This window comes from Solanum verrucosum, unplaced genomic scaffold, assembly GCF_900185275.1.
Source record: "Solanum verrucosum unplaced genomic scaffold, falcon-dt-bn FXZP01000213.1, whole genome shotgun sequence".
NCBI classification, from domain to species: Eukaryota; Viridiplantae; Streptophyta; class Magnoliopsida; order Solanales; family Solanaceae; genus Solanum; species Solanum verrucosum.
In genome coordinates this window covers 318207-343634 of record NW_026020043.1, presented here as the reverse complement: position 1 = coordinate 343634, position 25428 = coordinate 318207, and the positions used below count along the sequence as shown (strand labels likewise).

Genomic DNA, 25428 nt, shown 5'->3' with positions numbered 1-25428 from the left:
AACTTGAGAACAAAAAGCTTTATAGTTTAAGCTTATGTAAAATTGTAAGTATTGAGTGTTAATCAGGAATTGTGGAACCCATTTATAGAGAAACCCTAGGGTTCAATTATAAAAATGGGGTTACTTGAATAAACAAGAAAAAAAATGTAAAAGTGAAACAAAGATTAAAGATAGGAATTAAAAGATATGTAAAATTCGAGAATAAAATTCTCAAATTTCAAAATGAAGTGCTAAGAACTTGAGCTATCTTAGTATTAAAAATTAGCAGACTAAAACTAATTATGATACTAATAAAGTCAATTCAAGAACTTAGATCAAAAGTGATGTAGACCTCTATTTCGAAGAAATTAGAGACAACGATTAATAAACGACTAATTACCTTCTTTAATTACTTTAATAGAAACCAAAGATATAAAGTTAAGAATTTAACTTACCTTTATAGAATTGTTTCTTATAATGTTGTAAGATAAATTCATAGTCACCATACACAGAGGTGTAAAGGAGAGAAACCTCTCAAATAATATTATTCATGTCTTTTGAAAATAACAAAGTCCACCCCTACATATAGGAGAAACCTATTCAAAATAGCATGAGATTCAAATCCTACTTTTAATTAGAAAACTTTAAACTATGAAACTTTAAATTAGGAAAACATATAAAAAAAATATCAAACTTCTTCCTAAAATTAGCTAACAGGAATAAGGAAAAACTTGACAAATTTGCACCCAAAGCCCACATGACTTCATCTTATATTTGGGCTCTATATTGTTGTGATTTTCAGCCATTGTTGGGAGAGAATTCAACACACTTTGGGCTGAAATTTCAGCTCTCTTTTGTGCTCATGTTGGGCCCTCTCTTGGACTTCACATGGTTCATTCATTTAAACGGCTGGTGCTAATGGACTGGTTTGCAAAATTGATTCCATGTCGGGGAACTTGCTACACAAGTTTAAAGCTTCCACTAATGCAATATCATCTTTATCCATTTAATCAGGTTTGTATCTATACATGTTCATTGTCTTCGATGATGGCTACATTTTGAAATCTTGCATTTAGTCAATCTGGATTAGTAACTGAACGATTGACATCTTTGACCCCTTCTGTAGCTTCTATAATGCAAAATGGGTACTCCCGACAATGATACTAGATCCTGTTTGCTAAGAGTTAGCAAGATTCTTCTCATGTCATATTTGATCACTATATGTTCTGAATACATGTCATTGCTCCATTTGTGTCCTCTTCACCCTCTACTTTCTAATAGCGTTCTTGTAGTGGTTTTCTCCTTGTATCAACCGAAATTCTATGCTTAATTTGTTTCTGCTGATTTTATTGCATTTTCACCTCTTTCAACACGGCTAATTTCTACCTGGTACTCCCACCCTAACTTATTTCTCCGTATTATTAGTATTACAAAATCTGAATATTAATGATATAGATAATACAATTGAATTTTAGGGATTTGAATATTTAGTCATGATAGTTAGTTTGTTCTCTTCATGCATTTATATCCTTGTTCTCTTTGAGTAATATACAAATTATTCTCCATACCTTATGAGTGACATGGTTACAGAGCCAAGTTAAGGTTTCGTTTCTTTTCTTTTTTTCTCTGCTTTGGGTCACTCATCCATGAGTTACCATGAGTGACCAGTTTCCCTAACCTTCGGCAAAGGGCGAAGATCTTTTAGACAATTTTTTTCTTTTGTAGACTGGATTTCGATTGTTTCACTGTCTTATCCGGCATCTGTGAAGATCTACAATTTTTTAATTGCAACATCAGTTTACTCTGATCACTCTTCGTGTTGTTGTGTTGGATCCACTGTTGCTCCAGTCCCTATTTGTCTCTGTTGCTTCAATATTTGTTACCAATGTCTTCTTTGATTTTTTGTTTATCTATATCTGGTTAGGTTTGCTAGTTTAAATTGTTTTCCAGTGTTTGGAGTTGTTTAATTTGGAAGCGCTCTGTGGGATTGCTCTCTGTGAGGGCCTATTTGGTTTGGAATTGATATTACTATATTTTGTGGTTAAATAACTATTCAAGCCTTGTTTTTGGTTGATGTTGTGGTGCTCTTGATGTTTGTGAAATCCAACCTCCTAAGGTATGTTCCTGTAGGTGGAGAGAGCCCAATATATCTTTGTGCATGGTCCGTTTGAAATTTTATTATTTCCAATTGTCTTGGATAAAAATAGGTTCAAATTGTTGAATTCATGTCTTCAAGAGTAACAGTAGCTTCACCCCCCCGGAAACACAAAAGTGTTAGTCTCAGAACACCACCTTTCTACCTACCCAAAAATTAAATTTTGATCCGTCTGGACGCTATACATTGAACTCTTGACAGCTCCGTAAATTCCTGCAGCTTTCCATATAGAGTGATGGATAGCGATCATCGTTTCAACCCAATCTTTCCATTTCATTGAAAGTCTCCTTTCATGGTTGTAATAGATGTAGGGATCAACAAACGAAATGGAAAGAATGGGTTGAAACAATGGAGGCTATCCATCACCCTGCATGAAAAGATGCCGGAATTTACGGAGCTGTCAAGAGTTCAGTGTATAGAGTGTAGACGAATCAAAATTTGATTTTTCGGTTGGTAGGAAGGTGATGTTCTGTGACTAACATTTTTGTGTTTCCGTAGGGTGAAGCTACTGCTACTCTTGAAGACATGAATTCAATAATTTGAATCTATAGATCCCTTTCTGCATTCACTCTGCACATCTATACAATTTTATGCAATATTAATTATTAAAGAAAAAATGTCCTAAAGCTTGAGATTATTGTCGTCTTGTGCCATTATGTTCTTTGAATATCTATTTGCTTTAACATTTTAATGGTTAAGAATCATAAAGATTTGAGGCAAAAAAAATTCAGTGAAGACAGTCTGTACCATCATTAAATATGATGGCAATTTGCATTGTGATACTAGTGTGTGCTAACCTTTCTTTATTTGCATTGAATAGCCCCCTCCATCGTGCAAATGCTAAGGGGTATTCACTTCCCTTGCATAAGATTCTTGATCAGGTTGAACTCAAGACTGAAATTAAGTCTAATGTGAGCAAATGTATCACTTAACATTGGCCCAAACTTTGTGATCACTTGGTTTTGTTGGCAGACTGTTCTTTTGTGTTTGTACTATATCCAACACCTTGTTTTTGAACTTGCGGTGGTTGCTTATTTTGATTGCAAGACAATTTGTCATTCCCTAAGAAAAACAATCGTATAGATTAGAACTACAGATAAAACTAGTTACTCCATGCTGGACTTGTTCCTAGGTTGAAGCAAACTGTAATTTGAGATTCTCTGTTGCTATCAGATCCTTGCTATATATATTGGGGCTAATCCTCATTTTTGGAGCTTGTGATCCATGCTTTAACACTAGTGCATCCTTTTTAATCAGTGCTCTGACTCTAGGGCTTTTGTGCTGAATGTTATATTTTTCATCTTAAATGTGCGAAGGAACTTTCTTCACTTCTCATCGCTACTTTACTACTAGTGAAAGTGCAAATTACGTGACCAGGTGAAAATCCATTAGAAATTTGTAGTTCACTATCACTAGTTATGGTTTTCTTGTCAAGAGAGAGAAAATCTGGTCACGAGTTGAAAAACAGAAGTCTATTTCCCAAAAATTGTGCACCATGACCTCATATTGCCTGGGTGTAAATCCTTGGGTTTAAAGGCCTGGTTGTACAAATGTTGCCTCCTCTGTCGAAATCCTTACCACTTTTTGTAACCACAACATTAAATGGTTTTGGATTAGGATCTACATCGCTAGGTAGAGTTCCTTGGGCCCTAGTATTCTGCACTCCGGCAATCTGACCCATCTTTCTTTCAAGACTATAAATTGCCAAGTCATGTTTTTTAGCAGAAGCTGACTGATTTTGCCGCTCATCTACTAATATCTTCAATATCTCTTTAATCTCATCTAGTTGGCCCTCAATGATATTACCATGAGAAATTTGGGTGGTTCCTCCAATTAGGCCGTAGTTGTTCCCGAAATTTTGGTTTCCTATACCTCTACTTGTGTTTCCCATGAAATGTACGGATTCTGAGTTAGCTCGACACATATCTGCTGAATTATCACCTTCACAGGCTTCACATAACAACTAAGATTGTTGAACTCACTGAACTTGAGCTTGCACTTACGCTTGACCCATAAAAAAATTGGTTAATTGGCTAAAGTTGTTCATCGCTGCAATTTGTGCTTGTATACTAGTCATCCCATCAACCTCTAGAATCTCTTCACTTCATCTTTTATTGTACTCATTGGTCCACTAAGGATTACTGGCCGCCAACCTGATTAAGGCTTAGAATGAATATCTAAAGCCTTCACCTTTCATCTACCTAAAATCCAAGATTTCACTCCTTAATTTAGCTCCTTTCCCAGATGGAAAGAACCTTGCAAGAAACATTTTTGCCAAATCATCCCATGAAGTGATAGAGTTGGTAGGGTCAACTGTAAGGCACCTCTTGGCTTCCCCTAACAAAGAGGACAGAAACAAAGTGAGTCTCACATTCCGATCAGACATCCTGTGTGATGTAAGTATTTGTGATCTATAGGAAATTTTAGAGATGAGCCTATGGGTCCTCTTATGGTAAACATGTGAACTTCTTGTTTGTGTGCAATAACTGCACCTGATTCTACTCCAGCTCCCATCTTCTAGTAATGTTAGGTTTTATAATAATATAGTTTACATTTTCTACTAGTGGGATTGCCACTTCGCGTATTGTGATTGGGGCTTGTGGTTGAGCTGTCAGTACTGCAAGTGGTGGGTTGCGATGCACTTGCAACAAGGCTTGCTCCTTCATCCTCTGATAAAGGAACCTTTTGGGTTTTGGTTGGAACGAATATAGATTTCCTTCAATTTTGGAGGGGTTTGCCTCCTGTCAGAGTTTTGCATAAAAGTTGTCATCTACCCACAACAGCTAAGATTAACACCTGTAACCACAAAAATAAAAAAAATATCCCAAAATTTTCAATACTATACTACACTATTTATTATAACTAAAACAAGACAGGTAAATAAAATTGATATCATAGAGGTTGTTCATAGAGAAGATAATAAATTACGCTATGGCGCTTGCGTAATCTCTTTATATTTATATACAATTGCTATGAAAATTTCTACCGTTTCGCTGACTCACAAAGTTGATATTATAGTGATGGTCTCTCGAGCCTTTGACCGTCACAATCTATCCTAGCTGCAAATCCATTTCGCAGAACGCATCCTACTCCCCTTAATCTAGTTCTATCTCCAACTTTCCTCTCTCAAGTTCCATTAAAGATTATCCATTTATCCTATTGATCACAAATCAACGTAATAGTAAGTATAAGATTAAGAGAGAAAAATATATGGTAGAAAATCGCAATAACAACTATATAATACAAGACGAAGTTCATACTATGGCCATAACCCTAGAAAGAGGGCTTTTAGCCACTCCAATCTAATTACAAAAGCTATAATTCATGTTATAAACAAGAAATAATGCTAAGTAAAGAGAAGAAGAGTTAACCCTAAGAGAATTTTTCCTTTGCTCTTGCTCTGTGCTTCTACAATAGTCGTCTCTTCCGAAAAATGGCATGAGAAATGGACTCACTCTACAAATAATTATGTAAATTTCAGGAATCTGATTCAAGATTACATGGACAAAGGTTTGTTACGGATAGCAGACCGACCAATGGGAATCGAGACAGACCAAATATGGTTATTTATATTATTTAAAATACAGAAAAGGGCCCACCAAATCGGACTAGGAAAATGCCATTGTCCACGTTTGATGCACCTTGCGGTGTGAGGCAATGGTAGGGTCAATTTCTGAAGACTTTCTAGGGTAGGGTGCTTGTTTTTACTATGATTTCCACATTTTACATTAAAAAATATTAGCAAATTCTACTAGCTCTACCTTGCACATAAATCTGTAATCAGACATGTAGCAGATTGACCAAATAGCTCCAAGGTTACCCTTCAAAGTAGTGACTGACTTGGATAAGTTTTCGAATATCCCATATTTTACACATTTAAATTTACTTCCACTTGCAAACGTTAGGCCATCAGAATGCCACGATGATTCAAATGAGTAGTCCACATGTCCACACAAAGGGTAAACAACTTCTCCATTTTTGGAGTCAACCAAAAAACCGATAGTGATCAACAAGAGAAAAATAGGCACCCTAAAATTTTGCCCCAAGATAATTAGTTGGAGTGTAACATGTCCCATCAACAAATAGATGATGTTGATTATGTATTAGATGAATACGAAATAGAAGAACTAGATGATTTTATTGATGGGTTCTAGGGCATAGACTTGGGTGGGTTTGATTAGGATGTAGATGAGTTGCATGGCATAGCCTTTGAATGAATTTAATTTGGATGTCAATGATTTCCAAAGCGTCCGTAGATTTAGGTGGCTTTGATTAGGATGTAGATGAGTATGAATACATGAATAAAACAATCCAAGATGTTAAGAAGTCTCACATCGATAGAGGGATGAAAAATTTGTCTCCTTATGTGGACTTGGACAAACCTCCCTTCATGACTTAGGTTTTGGGGTTGAGTTAGGCCCAGATGTCATATCTTTACATAAGATATTTCAGCTGTCGAGGTAAGGAAGGTAAAAGATATTCAAGGGATCCCATAGGAAAGGGTTACCATAACCAGGGGGACAAGTAGGAAAATAAGACTACAACGCTATCAGAACTATGAAAATATTCCTCAATCTGGTGAGACATCAGAAAAGGAGTGAAAAACCACAAAGAAAGACAGTTTATACTATGATTTTAGAGGGAATGCAAGATCCATTACATCAACATTATCTCTCCCCCAACTGAGGAATTTTGGTATGAGAATCTTCTAAGCATGATGTGTACCTAATGTCACATTTTTCTATCATTCATTGGTCATCATTGACCAGCGCAAAAACTAAAATTTTCAATTTATCAGGTCATGTAGTGTCACTCGAGAAACATCTTGAAAGCCTTTTAGAGGGATTTACGGAGACCCTAGTAAGCACTCTAACTGTGAAAAGTAAGTTTCTAGTGGATTGCAAAGAAAACTAATCGTCAAGTACATAGATAATCCTAGAGTCTGCTTTTGTTCTCGGTTGACATATGACGATGATGCCATGGTTACTGCTATTAAGATTACTAATACTATCAGTGGTGCACTTCATTTTATAGCTTCAAATTATATTTCTAGAGTTAGAGATTTTGATTTGGAGAAATTTCAATAGTCTAAATATTTCCAATTCCCCTAGCTAGTGATGCCATCCTGGAGTTAAAGATTGCCATCAATAATTTGAAGCTATTAAATGAAGTGCACCTCTGACAGTGTTGTTAATCTTAATAGAAGTGGTAATGGCATCATCGACATAGGTTAGCATGAATAAAAGAAAACTCAAGTCTTATTTAAATACTTGACGATAAGTTCTCCATGCAATCCACTAGTAACAAAAATCTTATCTTTCACAACAAGGGTTCTTACTCATGTCTCCTTCAATTCCTCTAAAAATCTTTCAGGATGATTCTCTAGTGGCGCTACATCCCATGATAAATTGAGAATTTCAGTTTTAGCACATGTCAATGATGACCAATCAATGATAGAAAAATGAGACATCAGGTATACATCATGCTTAGATGGTGCCCAAACCAAATTTCTCAGCTAGGGTAAGAAAACGTTGATGTAATAGATCTTGCATTTGATCTAAAATCATAGTATAAATCGTCCTTCTTTATGGTTTTGCACTCCTTTTCTGATATCTCACCAGATTAAGGAATATTTTCATAGTTTTGATAGCGTTGTAGTCTTCTTTGCCTAGTTGTCTCCCTACTTATGGTAACCCTTTCCTTAGGGATCCCTTGAATACCTTTGTCATTCCTTACCTCAATAACCGAAATATCTTGCATTCTTTTATTCATGTATTCGGTGCGGAATTGGTAGTTGGGGAATTCATAGAAGTGGTAGTGTGGTAGGTGAGTATTTTATTTTAAAGATTTTATTATAATATTTTTTGTTAAGTGTCTTAATCTTGATATCTCTTTTAATGTTATTTTTTGGTAGTGTGAAATTCATGGTAAAATGTAATAATATTTATTGTAATATTCTTCCGATAGTTGTTTAAATCTGAATATTTTTTTAATATTATTTATGATGTATTCTAGATATAACATATCTTCGGTTCTTTGGTACATATATAAATTTTCCTCCATTAATTGTTCTAAGAGTTTTATATCTTCCATAGATTTTATCCAATTTTGTAAATATTTGTAGTTCATTTTAATCTGAATTTATTTCTAAATCATACCATTCTATTCTTTCGAAGTCTAAATCATGTAGGTCTATTTCATACCATTCTTGATTTAATATATCTTTTGATTCGTAATCATTAAATATTTTTTCCCATATTATTCTTCTTAATTCGATTATTTCTATATTTTTAAGTACATATAAGATTAAAGTTTCGTATTTTTTTATCATTTCATCATGCATGTATGTAGTCATGTTCTTTATTATGCAGATTTTTTATTTCAAATTATTCCTTCCTATCATATTCATAATTGATTAAATTCATATTAGATCATTATGAACTAGATTATCTTTATCATGTTTTCCTGTCACTACTAGCATCGTACTTTAGCGGATACTTCCTTCTTATCAGCGCCTCAACTTTGTTTACTCCCCTAAACGGCTTCCTCGCCTACCGGTTTCAACATTAGGATGGCATAGTATAGAAGTTTTCTCCCTGTTTCCAGTGTGCTAATAAACTAGAAATCATGATTCAAATAATTCTAATACATAATAACTAACATAAATTTATTCAATCATATATATGATATTCAGGAATATATGAAATTAGTTCCGCATATTTTTTGAACAATATACCTTTGCCTCTTGCTTAGCCATGCTATCTGAAATATCTGACTGGATTTCAGATTTATCCATTAACTTTTAAGTAATTAGTATCTTAAGAGAGTTTTTTGAGAAGAGAGTTTTTATTTAGGCGTTGCCTGCCTTTACAATGTTTACTACTAAGTCTATATATAGACATACAAATTTACTAATCTAAATACTTATCCTAACACATTTTTACCACATGTCCACTACTATTTACTACTATTCATGACTACTATTCATGAATAGTTCTTATTTTGTCTACCACTATCCTCTTTACGACTTATTTGCACATATTAATAATGTACACTATCTACCACATACACTTGCCATATTTTGTACAAAAGACCCATACCTACTTTATGACAACTATTATGACTTTTACATTTACATTATTTTACACATAACTTTTTCCGTTCTTATCTTTCTTGTTTTCTTCCTCGTTGATTATTCCAGCTGGACATCTGGAATTATATTATCTTCTCCGTTGCACTTTGAACATATATGGTCCGGGTATTTATGACCAATTAGCTTGCAATATCTGGTTAATAATTCTGCTGAAATAAATCCTTCTTTTAGTGCTCGTGTCGTAGGTCGTTCTTCTGGCTTTAGTAGTGATAAAATCCATCTTTGGACTTCATCCATATCTGCTTTCCTTAGCTCCCTTGAATTGGAATAAATCATTAGCTGGTCTCTTGCATAGTAGCTCCATATAGCGTTTTCGTTTAAATAATTATTTGCTAACTCTTGTATAATTGTTGATATACCAATTATCCTTTTGTTGGCATAAAAACTTGGTATCTCTATTTTGCATATCTCTTCTTGTTGTCCGATATCCTCGGGTATAATCATATCTTTAGTTAATCCTATCTTGATAACCTGTATTGGAGGTTTTATTTCCTCGTATAATATCTCCGCTGGTGCTGTATAGAATTTTATATAAAATAAATTTTCTTTCGTAACTCTTTTGTATGTGATGAATGCTTTGTGTAGTTCTGGTATTCCACTAACTTCTTCTCTGTCATATGTGTATACGGTATTTAACAGTCCGTAGTTGTAACATGTTCTTACTAAATTAGCATTAGTTTTCGATTGTGCAATTAACTTGTTATATCCTTGTAACTTTTGTGTCAAATAATCTTGGTTTGGTTCTTTTGTAGTTGATCTGGGGTTGCGGTTTAAATAAGTTTGGATTTTGTGGATATTTTCAATATAGGTTCGTGTGATGTAGTTATATGTCTTTTTCTCATTTTGGTTTTGCAAACTATCTGCGTATGTAGATGTTTGTGGTTCTATGGACACATGTCTAGGTGTCCTTTGGGTAAATGGTTTTGCAAATAGCTGGTTTAAGTTCACATTTTTATGTTGTTTATCGCTAACTTGTTTGCTTGTACCTGCAGCTGTATTTAAACAAACATTATGGGTTTTAAGGAGTTTCCCATCGTCTCCTTTTAGCTCTGGCTTTTTTCCGTCTTCCGATCGACGTAGCTCAGCATTTTTATAGTCATGCTGCTGACTAGCTTTAGACTTCAGATTATCTTCATTAGTCTTTAGCTTTTGTATCTCGTTGTCCATACTATCCACTTTTGTACAAAGTGTAGTAATAGCTTGGAGTATTTTTTCGATTGTATCTTCTTCCTCAGTCTCAGTCTGAGTAGCTTTGTCGTGATAGGTAATCTGCAACAACATTCTTATCAATTTTTATTACTTCAATTGTAAATGTAAAATTTAATATATTTAATACCAATCTCCTTATTTCTTTTGTTGTTACCGCATCTTGTATTTTTCTTGTTAGCCACCATTTTACTTGTGTATTATCTGTTCTTATAATAAATTTGTTATATACAATATATGGTTCAAATGATAATAAACACTTATATACTGAATATAATTCTTTTCTATTTATTTCCCATTTTATTTCTGTATTATTCAATGTTCCTGAATAATACCTGCAATGATGTTCTATCGTAGTGTCATCATACCTGTATTTTAATATTCCTCCATAACTTTTTTCACTCGCATCTTATTCTATTATATAAGTAAAATTTTTGTTTTCATCTGGAAAGTATAGTTTAGGTAAGTTTTTACATAATAATTTCACCTTTTGTATTTGTATTTGGTCTTTTTTATCAAACTGATATTCTATATATTTCTTTAATTTTTGTTGTAATGGTTTTAAATTCTCTGCTAATTTTGGTATGTATTCTCTTACTTGATTTACTAGTCCTAAGAATGACTGTAATTTCTTTTTTGTATCTAGTTGTTCATTTGAGTTAATTATTTTTTGTACTATATGTGTTTGCATTTTTATTCCATTTTTATCAATTTGTATTCCTAAGAATTCTATTTAATTTTTCATTATATCAGCTTTCTTTTTACTTAGACTTATACCTGAATATTCTATGATGTGTATAAATTTTTCTAATAATCTTATATGTTCATCTTGTGTTTTGGAATATAATAATATATCATCAATGTACACTACACAATTTTCTATTTGTTTAAAGTAATTGTCCATAAAGTGTTGATATCTACCTGGTGCATTTTTATATCCAAATGGTAATACATTCCATTCATAAAATCCTTGTGGTACAGTGAATGCTGTTAGTTTTTTAGATTCTTCTTCTAGTTTTAAGTGATAAAATCCTGATTTACAATCAAATTTGCTAAAATAATTATATCCTTGTATTTGTCTTATTTAGTATTTTATTTGGTATTGGATAATTATATGTTTTAGTTTTTGCATTTAAATTTCTATAATCAATAACCATTCTGCTTTTTCCTCTTTTTTGTTCACTATGTTTATTTACGATAAATGTCGGGCTTGTATGCTTACTATTGCTTTCTTGTATATATCCTTTTTCTAGTAATTCCTCTATATGTATCTTAAATTCGGTTAAATCATTAAAATTATACTTTAATGGTTTTTGGGTTATTATACTGTTATTATCAATTAGCTCAATTTTTACTTTTGTTTTATGTTTTTCCCATCCTTGTAAAGGATCCTCACTATATAATAATTCTAACTTATCTTGAATTATTTTTACTTTATCTATAGAGAATATAATTAATTCTATTTTAGGGTCTTCTTCTTTTATATTTTCTAATTTTTGTGTAATTTTTTCACTTCCTTTTATCCATTCTGTTGTTTTTCGTTTTTTATTATTTACTCTTTTTGCTCCTATTTTTTGTTTACACGGTGTCGTGAACCACCAGTATGTTTTTGTTATTATATGTGGGTATAATTTTTCTAAAAATGGCATTCCTAATAGCATATCTTTTGTAGTTAATTCAAAGTTATATATTTCTTCTATAGTTAATATCTTATCCCATATTTGTATTTTTATATTTTTTGCCTTATATGTGATAATGCTTCCTCATTATTAAATCCTGTTACTACTATAGGTGTTTTTTAATTTTTCCACTTATCTTCTGGTAAACAATTATATTTACATATATTAGCTTCTGCTCCCGTATCTATCATTGGTGTATAATATCGGTTGTAATATCTTTCTATTATTATCTTTGCAAGTATATATATTTTCATATTTTTATCATGCCAAAGTCCTTTTTATTATTACTCTTTTATTTTCATAATTTATTGTTAACTGTTTGTCTTCTAGATTATATGGTTTTACTTGTTCTAACCATTTTATTCCTAAAATGATATTTTCATTTCCTTGATATATTTTGAATTTTATCACTATTGGTACTCCTCCGATGATTATTTTCTTTTCTGTAGTTTCTTCGGTATACATTAATGCTTTTGGTAGTTCGGAGCATGATTGTTCAATAGTTATTATTTCATCTTCTGTCACTAATTCTCTTGTGATATAGTTTTCTTCTCGTCCTGTATCTATTAATATTAAATATTTTCGTTGTTCCATTATTCTGGTTATGTAGTAATGATGTGGTTTTATATCTTCTTCCATTGATTTTTGTGGGGTTTTATCTATTCTCCTTGAGGTACCATTTTTGATGATATTTGGGGTATCTCATTGTTTATTCTTTTCGATGTGCTTAGTCTTTCTTTTACTATTTCTAAATCTTCTTCTATATCAATTTCATTATAACTATAATTATTTTTATCTATGACTGTAACTATTCTTTCAAAGGGATCTTCTATTTTTATTTTGTCTATTTTATTTTTTGCTGTTATTTTATGTTTTGTTGTTAGAACATATAAGTTTTTACATCTAGCTATAAATATTTTACTTCCTGGGGCTAGTTCTATCCCTGACATTCGCCAGTATAATACTAGTGATTTATCTATATTTATGTCATTTATTGCTACTGAGTAGTTAGCACTTATTATAAACTTAAATTTTTGGTATATGAGGTTACCTCTTACTGCACTTATTATACTTTTTTCTATGGGTTGTATAATTCTATCATCCGCTAAGTATATTTATATGGGTGTATCTATTCCTTCTCTAAAACATGCTTTTATTAATATTTCTGTTCCTCCTAAATGTACATATTTAATTGGATTTTTAGCCTTAATATCTTGTATTTCTTTATTTATTATTCGTTTATTTATTATTGGTATTTTGGCCTTTCCTTTAGTGTATTTGCAATCTATGATATGTTCTCTTTGACTTACTACATAATATTCTTCTTTTTGTCGTTTAAATCAGTTTCTTACTGTTGGTATTTCGAATACTTTTGCTACGCTTAGGTCTAATTCTTTTCCTTTTATTTGTTCAAATATACTATTATCAAATATTATTTTCTGTTCTAAATATTCTTCGTCTTGATGTTCTTCTTTATTTATTGTTTGTATATCTGCTTCAATCATTTGTGATATTATAGAATTCATTATCTGATTCTATTTCTATGTCATTATCTATTTCATTTTCCGATAATTCATATATACTATCATTGCTTTCTAATTCATAATCTACGTATTCTATTTGTGTATATTTTTCATCGTCTATTATTATTTCTGATATTTGTTTTTTCTTTGGATTTTTAGGTAATTTACAATCTCTAGCTATATGTCTTAATTTTCCACAATTATAACAAGTACATTCCGTTAGTTTTCTTTTTGGCCTATATGGTCTTTTGGTTTTGTAATTTTTTACATAGTACCTTCTTCTTGGTTTTTTATATTTATATTTTGATTTATATTTTTTATTATATTTCTTTCTATTTTTGTAATACTTATCCGTACAACCAAATTGGGGTGACGTTTTATTTTTGCAACATGCCAAGTTTTTTGCTAATATTTTTTCCATTTTTATTTCTTCTTTATGTTTTTCACATAGTTCCATAAACCATCGTTGTAAGAATTTTATTCTAGCTCCTAAGGTGTCCGTTAATTCTGCTTCATTCCAACTTTTTATTATTTTTCAATTAAAAGGTTCTGGTAATTTTGTAAAATATAATTTTCTTATTTCTTTACTTTCTTCTGTGCTATATGTTCCTTTATAATAGTATTCTCTAAATGCACATGTATATTCATCTATGTAACACATATTACATATTGCTAATTTTGTCATTAGATTCCGATTTATGATCTTTTCTTTATTTTGCTCTTCTACCTCTGTTGTTATACTACTAAATTCATTTCTTATAGCTATTTCATATTTATATAATATTTCCATAGTTGTAGTGGCTATTCCACCATCAAATTTTTTACTTTTTCTTAAAGTTGTTAAGCTTTCACTTGTTAAATTTTGTAGCCATAATTTTACTGTTCCTATAAGTGTTCTTTCTATGTATCCTGGTGCTTCTGTTGTTGTTATCTTGTTATCTACTAATTGCTTTGATATGTATCATATCCATAACTGAATTGTTTTATTTATATCTGCTACACAATCTAAATCTAAAAAATCATATTGTCCAGTTATTGGTTTAGGCGTCCATTTTTTATTTAATCTTTTATCCCAAGTAGTTTTTTCGTTATCATTTTGTTCATAATTTTTATTATAATATTTTGGATTAAATTTTTTTGGGTTTTTTACTCCTGATGTGCTAGGTTTTTCGTCCATATCTACGTCTTCTGTATTTACTTCTAAATTCTTTGTATTATCTATATTTGCTAAAAGTTCCGTATATGTTTCACTTGTTTCCGAATGTTGTTCTAGATCATCATCGTTTATTTCATCAACTCTTATTTCGGGAAGATTATCTTGGTTGTTTTCTTCTTTTTCTTCTAATTCATCTTGTAATTGCAATTTTTCTTTAAATTTAATTATCTCATTTGCTAATTTTGTTTTTTGTTCTTTTTCTTTTTGTTTAATTTCATACATTTCTTTTAATATTGCTAGCTCTTTTTCTAGCTATATTATTTTAGTATTTTTTACTTCTTCTAATTGTTGTACTTCCTTTTTTGCTTGTTGTTTTATTTTTTCAATTTCCGTTCTTCTATATATTTCTTCAGTTTATTTTGTTATTCTTACCATAGCAGTTAAACTATCTTCTAGTTTTACCGTTTCTTTTTCTAACATTAAACTTATATTGTCATCTATTTTCTTATATCTTCTTCCTAGATTAGAAAATATTATCTTTATTTTTAATCCGTCATAATTTTCATATGTTTTTTCATCTATTGCGTATTCTTCTTTATTCATTTATAAATTATGTTGTAGTTTATATTCTAAGTTATTTATTTGTATTTCTAGATATAAAATGGTCTTTCTTTGTGCTATTATAGATTTGTGACAAATTCCTGCGAATATATTATTGTTAAGTCTATTTTTCCTATGTTCTAATTCTTGTCGTTTTTCTATAATTACTTCATTAAGTTTTTGTCTATAGTCGCTATTCTTGTTATTCATTGTATTTTTAAGTATTGAATATATTTATATTCTATTTTAGATATATTATCTATTAATTGATTTAATTTTTCGTTATCAGTCTTTGTGATATTAAGTTGTTTATATTCCGGATATAATTTGTTTAATTTCCTTCTTATTTTTCTTAATTTTCTACTAGTATGTTTCTTACCGTGTTTCTTATTATCCATAGCTCTGCCATGGGCATCAATTCTTCTTCTCTTAATTTTTTTACCCTTTTTAATGCATGGAATTGGGCACAACTTTTGGGTTTGGATCATCTTCTCTTTTTCATTATTTCTTTTATATCATTTTTTTTCTAATTTGTTTTTGTTTAAATTTATTAGACACATTGTTTTTATTCTTCTTATATCTTTTAGTCATTTTATTTCAACATAATTTTATGTACAACTCTTTAAAAATGATGAATTTTATATATAAAGATAAATTAGATGTAATTGAATGAAGAAACTAAAAATCGTCAATATCCTTTTAATAATATATATTTAATAGAATTCATGGAATTTCTTTTCTATTTTTTCAATTCTATTTTAGAGAGATGGAAACTAAACTTATTTAATTTATTCGTCATTTTTTTTCCAACAAGTGATGACTAACCTAGTAAATTAAACTACATGAACTAAAAAATTGACAATGCCATTTATTTCTCTTCTGAATATGCATTATAATATTAGTAAATCTATACTTACACACTTTTAGAGAATCTTGATAATTTTCCTAGTAATATGTGTTTGAATGGATACTAATTTAAAAAAAAATTAAAATGCAAAATAAAGTAAATCATTACAAAATAAAAGTATAAAAGGTGCAAGAAATTTTAAGAAGTGTTAACTTTTATCAACCAATGAAATACCTTGTACAAAAAGCATGTTGGGGTTACTACGCTCACCACGCACTTACATTACCACATGAGCTTCTTCTTTAAATTTCGAACCCCCTGAGCTTAATTCTTGGATCCGCCACTGATCGCGATAGGTTTTTTCATTAACTCCAGGAATAGAAAGGCTGTTTCTCCTTTATGTAGACATGTGGACTACTCATTTGCATTATCGTGACATCCTGATGGCCTAGCGTCTGCAAATGAGAACCATAATAAAACATGCAAATTATGGGATATTCAAAACTTGTCTAAGTTAGTCTCTACTTTGAAGGGTAACTTTGGAGCTTTCGGTCAATCTGCTAGGCATGTGATGAAATATTTATGGGTATGGCTGAGCTTGTAGAATTTTTTAACATTTTTTTTTGTAAAATGTGGATATGAGGTGGAATAAGAAAATGATTTCTCTTGTGAGATATCACGAGTGTCTTATAGTCCTGATAGAGAGTCCCTTATCATTGGTGTGTGGAATCACATATTTAGTAGCCTCCTTGAGTTTGGGTGATGACACAACTATTCATATCTTTATGAAATAATATAAGCACTTTGAGGGTAGAAGTGGATGATATTTAGGTTCATATTTTTTTTATCGTGCTATTTGTAATGTAGACTATCTCCATCATTTGAATGATAAAACTGAGTGTGGTCTCCTTTATAACACAGGCCACCTACTTGGAAAAGGATTAGTAGATAAAATCCTATTTGGTACCCTAAGGTGTGGCCGAGTGGTCAATGAAATGGTTGAGATTCCTACGTCTTAAGGTCAAAACTCAGCGGAGATAAAAACTCTATCTGATTCATTCCATTTGTACTGCCTTGGTGAACAGAGTTACCTGATACTTGTTGCTAGGGAGGTGGTAGGTCTCTTGTAAATTTAGTCGGGCTGCATGAAAGATGATCCGATCATAACAATCATAAAATAAAAATAAAAATATAATCCTACTTGAAAAAGAATAGTACTGTAGTTTCCTAGTCGAGAAAGGAGTCTAATGTAGTAACTATAGATATGATCTCAATGTAATAATGTAGATACGCAATTCAATAATTATTCTCAAATTGTAATGGAGCTTCTACGATCTGGGTAGAGAATCAAATAGCTATCATTGCTGGCAGGCGACTATGACCAATATATGCCACCAAGTTGGCCAATGGTTATATTAATAAAAGTAGAGCCAACGATATATGCATGAACCCCATATTCAGGGGAAGAAAACACAGCTAGACAGAGCAATGTGCGTCAATTTCCGGCGACTTTCTAGGGTAGGGTGATTATTTGTACTATGATTTCATATGGAATACAAGATCCTATATATCAACATTTCCTCACCTCCAACTGAGGAATTTTGTCGAGGCATCTTCTGATGTCTCATTTTTATATCATTCACTAGTCATCATGGACCTGCACAAAAACAATAATTGTCCATTTATCAAGGCATGTAGCGCCACTCGATAAACACCTTGAAAGCCTTTAAGAGTGATTTACGGAGACCAGAGTAATTATTCTTGTTTTGAAAGATAAGTTGCTTGTTGCTGGTAGATTACAAGGAGAACTAATCGTCAAGTATTTAGATAATCTTGGAGTTTGCTTGTGTTCTTGACCAACGTATAACAATTATGCCATTGCCGTTGCTATTAACATTAACAACACTATCAGTGGTGCACTCTATTTTATAACATCAAATAATTATTCTAGAGTTAGAGTTTTTGATTTGGAGAAATCTCAACTATCTAATCATTTCCAATTTCCCTGGCCAGTGATGCCATCCTGGAGTTAGAGATTGTCATCAGGATTGAGTGATCTATGATTCTCTGGCTTGGGAAAATGGAAATGGTTAGATATTTAAAATTTCTTGAAATCAAAATCTCTAACTCTAGAATCATTATTTGAAGCTATAAAATGAAGTGCAACTCCGGCAGTTTTTTTTAATCTCAATAGCAGTGGTAATGAAATCCTCGACTTAGGTCGACGAGAACAAAAGAAAACTCCAAGCTTAGCTAAATACTTGACAATAAGTTCTCCTTGAAATCCGCTAGTAAAAAGCAACTTATCTTTCACGGAAAGAGTCCTTTTTAGGATCTCCTTAAATCCCTCTAAAAGGATTTAAAGATTTTTCAAGAGGGGCGCTACATGCCTTGATAAATTGAGAATTTCAGTTTTCACAAAATCAATTGATCAATGAATTTCAAAGAAATGAGACATCAGGTACACATCATGCTTCGAAGGTGCCCAAACCAACTTCCACAACTGGGGGTTGAGAGGACGTTAGTGCAACAGATGACTCAAAAAATTAGACATCATGCACGCATCATGGTTAAAAGGTGTCCAAACCAAATTCCTCAGCGGGGGATGAGAAGACGTTGATGTTATGAATCTTCCATTCCATCTGAAATCATAGTTTAAATTACCTTTCTTCATGGTTTTGCACTCCTTTTCTGATGTCTAACCAGAGTGAGGAATATTTTCATAGTTGTGATAGCGTTGTAGTCTTCTTTGCTTAGTTGTTTCCCTGGTTATGGGAACCCTTTCTAGGGGATCCCTTTAATATCTTTGCGCTTCCTTACCTCTATAGCCAAAATATCTTACATTATTTTATTCATGTAATCGTACTCATCTACATCTGAATCAAATCCACCTAAGCCTACGTCTAAGAGCTCATCTACATCCAAATCAAAGTCATCCTATGCCTTGCAACTCATCTTCAATCGAATCAAAGCCACCCAAGTCTACGCCTTGGAACTCATCAACAAAATAATATAGTTCTTCCATTTCATATTCATCTTTCTATGTAATAAACTTCATCTCTTTATTGATACGACATATTACACTCCAACTAAATGATCTTGGGGCGAAGATTTATGGTGCTTGTTTTTTGCTTGTTGGTCGTGATAGGATTTTTGGTTGACTGTAGGAATGGAAATGTTTTTTCTATCCTTTGTGTGGACTTGTGGACTACTCATTTGCATCAACGTGGCGTCCTGATGGCCTAACGTTTGCAATTTGAACTAGGATAAAATGTGCAAAATATGGGATATTCAGAACTTGTCAAAGTTAGTCACTACTTTAATGAGTAACTTTGGAGCTATTCAGTTAATCGGTTACACGTCTAATGACAGATATATGGGTATAGAAGAGCCTACAGAATTTATCCACATTTTTATGTAAAAATATCACTACAAAAAAATCAGCGTTTAGTGACGGATTTTAGCAACAAACATATTTTCGTCGCTATATAACGATGGATTAGCTATGGATTTATAATTACGTCGCTATAAAAACTAAAAGTAAATTAACACCATATATAGTGATGGCCTAGCGACGAAATATCAACTCCGTTGCAAAAAATTGGCGCCAATTTTATGCGCCATAAATTTACCTACAAAATTAGCAACAAAAGGATGACGATATAATTAATTACAATATAGCGACGAAATTAGCAACGAAATATCCATTGCTCGGCGTTGTAGTATACATAAACTCTTGTATGATATTTATCATAAGATATTTATTTATAATTTTAGCTTTATATTATTTCCTAACAATTTTATCAAGATTTGGCAGAAAGTACATTTTATATGCAGCAACAAGAGACACAATGCAACATGGAACTTTATCTAAGCAGTGAACTGAGTAATTTGTTGTGAAAGTTTAGCTTTCCAACAAAGGTCAAAGGTCTACCTTGAACACTGCTCGACTCCAATCTCGAATACTCTGCTCGATCACAATATCCAATAACATCATAATTCAATATTGGAGCAATTTTTGTAAGCTCGCGACTACCTTGTTTACAAAATTCTATACCTCAGCAGTTATCCAATGCTCATATTTTCTCATACTCTCCCTAGGTCGTATTTATTGGTCAGGACAAAATTGGCTACAACGTCAACTTCTTTGCCCAAAACCTCTTACATTGTCTCTGGTTAAAGAGGGACAAGTTGTTGACACTGAATTTTGACCCTTCTTTCTCTTAATTTATTGTTTTTGAGCTTCTGAATTAATAATGTGTCAAATATTCCTTTTTCACAACTATTTTACTACTACAACTATTTTATCTGCTAAAATTATATGTTTTATTATCGAAATTACTATTATCACTTTTTACAGAAAATAATTTGTTGTCGCTTTATTTCAAGTTTCGTACTTATCAAACTTCTTTTATATTTGTCTATTTTATATTAACGTAAATTTGTAATATTGATATTTTTATTATGTAAATTATTAGTTGTCATTTTTTAACATATATTGTATCAGTTACTACCTCCGTCCCATTTTATGTGGCACTTTTCGAATTTCAAGATTCAAACAAGTCTATCTTTGACCGTAATTTTGTCATAAATCTTTTAATTATTTTGAATTATCAATTATTGTGACTTATAGTACTTTTTACGTAGTTTACAAATATATAAATTTCATTTAAAAAAATTTGAAGATTCTATCCACAAATTCTTGGTCAAAATTAAACTGTTTGACTTTCAAAAAATGAAAAGTGCCACCTAAATTGGGACAAATGGAGTTTTAAGTAAGAAGCCCAACATATTTTAAAAGAAGAAAGGCAAATAGCCCCAAATTGGGCCCAAAAGCCCTATGTGCAGCCCAACTCCAAATCTGCAGTTAAGATAGAAACCCTAAACCTATCTTTTAAATCAAAATAGTTGTTGCCTCATCCCCTTCGTTTTTTCTGGTCTTTTTTCTTTTTAGCCATTGACAGATTCACTAGTCCTATTTTCGTGCAAACCTTGAACACTTCTTTAGCTCTTCTCCATTCTCCCTCTCCGTGGTGATTTGACCAACATAAGATGCCAAGAGACTCTGCGATTTGGATAGAGTAAGTTCAAAGATGGATTTTGAATTACGACTAATTTGATTCTTGAAATCCCGCTAAAACTTGAGCCAAGAACCCTAATTCATTCCTATAAATACCAACATTTTGCATTCGAGTTTCAGAAGTTTTTTTGGGATCTCTATAGCAGCCTTTGTATTTATTTTTAAGAAAAGAAGCTTTTCTCCCCTCCGCCCCACCCCTATAGCACCTTGAACCATTGTTTTCTGCTCTAAAAATTTATCTTTTGTATCCTCTTTCAATCTTGACAGAAACTCTAGCTTCAAGCTTGTTCGAGTTTGTTATTGTTCGAATATAGACTTTGATCGAAGCAGCACCGTTCACTGCCCTATAGTAGGTAATTTTCACCCCTTTTCCTCTGAATTGGTGTCGAGAAAGATTTTGCTTGTTCTAGCTATAATGAAGTGATGTATTTTTGTTCGGTTTAATCTTTTTAGGAATATGAAGTCATATTTCTTTCGTGTTTTAGCCATCTTGAAATTAAGGAATGACTTAGAATGTGTTTGGTATGAAGAAAAATATTTTCCGGAAAGTGTTTTCCAAATAACTCATGTTTGGTTGGGTTAAATGTTTTCCAAATCAACTCACTTTCCTCAAATGTAAGGAAAATGACTTTCCTTCACAATTTAAGGAAAACATTTTCCAAAATTCTCTTCCAACTTCAAATTACAATTTTTTTTGTTAAAAAAATAAATTTATTTTGTACCTACCCTCAAACCAGCCCTTCCAACCCCCTTCAAAAAAAATAATTAAAGCTTATTTTTAAAAAATATTTTTAACTTCAATATTTTACCCCACCCTTACACCTACAACCGCCCCCCCCCCCCCCCCCCCGCCCCAAAAAAATAAAAATAACTAAAAGTTGTTTTTAAAAGATATTTCCAATTTCAATTTTTTATTTTTTACCCCTCCACCCCCTCCCCTCCCCCCCCCCCCATCTGCCCCCTTACCCAGCCCCCCACCCCCCTCAAAAAAAATTTAAGTTTGTTTTTAAGCAATATTTTCAACTTCAAAATTTTATTTTTTTACTCCTACCCTTGACCCCCCCCACCCCCCTCCCCAAAAAAAAATGAAGTTTCTTTTGAAAATTATTTTCAACTTCATATGTTTATTTTTTCATCCCCACCCTCGACCCCACTCCACAAAAAAGTTTAAGTTTGTTTTTAAAAAATATTTTCAATTTCAAAAATTATTTTCTACTCTAGTAAAAATAAAAGATATTTTCTCATAAACATTTTTCATTCATAAATCAAACATTAAAAAATATTTTTGGGAAAATAATTTCTACTTACCAACCAAGCATGAGAAATTAAGTCACAATCACTTGTTTTCCAGGAAACAGTTTCTAGGAAAATATTTTTCATGGAAAACATTTTCCTTCATACCAAACACACCCATAGTTTAAAAAAAAGGTTTATATGAGATCTTTTGTTGACTTTTTTTTCCCTCCCAGTTGATAGCTTATTCATTGTCCTTGTATGTTAAACATTTGCAGCTCATGTATACTTCTTAAAGTAGGAATAAGTTTTAATGGAGATCTTTATTGTCATGCTTAGTTATAAAATATGCTACAAATTATATGCTCGCCATGATCGCGCTTTATCTTGATGCATATAAATTTGAGTCTAAGTCTCTTTTGTTCCTCTGTTAGCAGCCTCCGTTCTATTCTCTGTTAGTAGAAATGTATGTATGAGTTTGTTCCTTTTCATCCTGAATATTTAATATTTGGCTATGTAAAAAAAATTAATGTTAAAGGATCATGGTGTGAGAAGTAAGTTTTCTTTATGGTTCAAATCTGTTGAAGTTGGAATTTAATGTTGTGTCTATAAGGCACGTATAGGTTGCTTCATACTTGGCTGCTTCGAGTTTGGTTCAAAAATCTTCATGCATCTTGTCTGATCCTTGCAGTTTAATTTGTATCTCGGAATGTATTTTGTGGCGTGACTTTATTTGGCTCTATTCTCGACTTATTCAATATCGATTAAAGTTGAATTGTCTTACTAATCTCTTTACCCTCTCTTTACTTGCATGAACTTTGGAGCAAAAATAGAGTCCGAATTGAGGACTCTGTCAAAATACAGTCTCATGTACTCGCTACCATAATACCTGCATATGGAGTCTATATCTTTGACTATCCGGAATAGCAAGCAAAACGAGTGAAACTCACTTGGAGTCGCCTATGTCTATTTATATCTTTAGCATTTATTTGTTTTTATTGATTTTTCTTAACATGATGAACTTACTTATGTGATTTAGATGTGTTTTTAGTTTTTTTTTTTTTCATTCGAGATAGTCGACATAGGAAAACTGGCCACGTTTAAATCTAATTACTTAGTTACCCACAACCTAATTATCGATAAACTATCTATCATATGTGAGCTTTTCCTTTTTTGAAAGAAATCTAGCATTTATTCAAGCTCAATTTGATTTTTTTTAAAGAAGCGTTTTTTTGGGGTCATAAATTAGATTTTGTACTGTGTTTTTATAGCCATGACTTTAGAGACTAATAATTTTTTTTTAAGCAAATGACTTTTTATTTTCTTCTTTTAAAGTTTTTGTCATTCTGTTTCAATCAATTTTCAAATGTAGAATGTGTTTCAAGGTGCAAACAAATTTTAAAACATGCGCATTAACTTCATACACTGAAACCTTTGTTTTAGTATGCATTTTCGTACCAAATTTTGTACAAACAATTGTCGTTTTAAACAAGTGATTATCTATTGTTTTCAAAAAAGAAAAATGCAAGTCAATTCTTTCCAAATATAAAATAGTTTTTCAAATGTTAAAATGTTTTCCACTCATGGTTTTTTTGCAAATTCTTTAGCATTATTTTTTAGTTTAATTAATTAACCTCAGTTTGACCGGTTAACTGTGTTTTACAGATCTTAAAAGGATGTCTTTCCCCTTCCCTTTAGGATAAATTAGAACACTTACCTAGAATTGTATAAGGTTAGGTAGGCCTTAATGTAGAGTTAATATTACATAACCTTAGTAAAATAGGTATTATAATTTACTTTTCACATAATTAGGTGGCGACTCTTTAAAATAGCATTAAGAATCAAATTAAGAATCACTATATGTTGTACACTGTTTGGACCTCGAGTTAAAATTGGGTATTACATTGAGTATACCCTTTGGCAACAAGGTGAGCCTTATAAACCTAACTATCTAAACCATTTTTGACTGCATAAATTCAACGACAGCCAATAGTAGATTTACCTACAGGAAGTGAGACTAGCTCTCAAGTACCACACGTATGTAAAGCATACATGGAATCAATCATAGTGTACCTCCCTTAAAAATGAGAAAGTATTTCACCCATAGTCTTAGGGATAATAATAGAGGACAAATGATACAAAGGCATAGTGGGGTGATGATAAATGATGATAATTCAAGTAAGTATAATATGGGTTAGTATTTTGAGTGGATTGTAATACCTTTTTGAAATGCAATCGGTTGGCTAGGAGGAGGCAAGTCCGTAGTAGCAACATTGTTTGATGCATGGCATAATTCACCGGAGAATGGTGCTAGATGCAGATGGCGATGATAAGCCAAGAGTGATGGCACTACAAGTAGAGATGTACAAGTAACTGTAGGTTCCTCAAAAGTTGGTACAGGTAAAACCTGAGAGGTAGGAGTAAGACCTCAGAGACCTCAAGATGATTACAAGATGTATAATAAGTTTCACTACTAGAAATTCGTTGTTTGCCGATTACAAAATTAGTCGGAATGTAGTAGCAAAATGGGTTTGCCGATGACCTTCCGTACTTTACAGTAGTCGATATCTTGAAGGTTGGAAATTCTTTACCGATTACGGTAGTCGGCGTTTTCCGACTACGGTAGTCGAAAATTATAAAACAAGAATCGACCATAAAGTACCTAAATGGCCGACTACTGTAGTCGGAAACTATTTAAATAATAATTTAATAATTAAAACAATGCCGACTATAGTAATCGTAATAGTTGAATAATTAAATAATTAATTAATATATATTCCAAATATTGTGGTCGGCATATAATTTATTTGTTAATCA

General features: G+C 31.9%; 1 pseudogene; it reads left to right on the top strand.

The window, feature by feature from the left end:
* The first annotated feature begins 6201 nt into the window (after positions 1-6201).
* On the top strand, positions 6202-17097 carry LOC125821712 (uncharacterized; annotated as a pseudogene).
* Positions 17098-25428: the final 8331 nt, after the last annotated feature.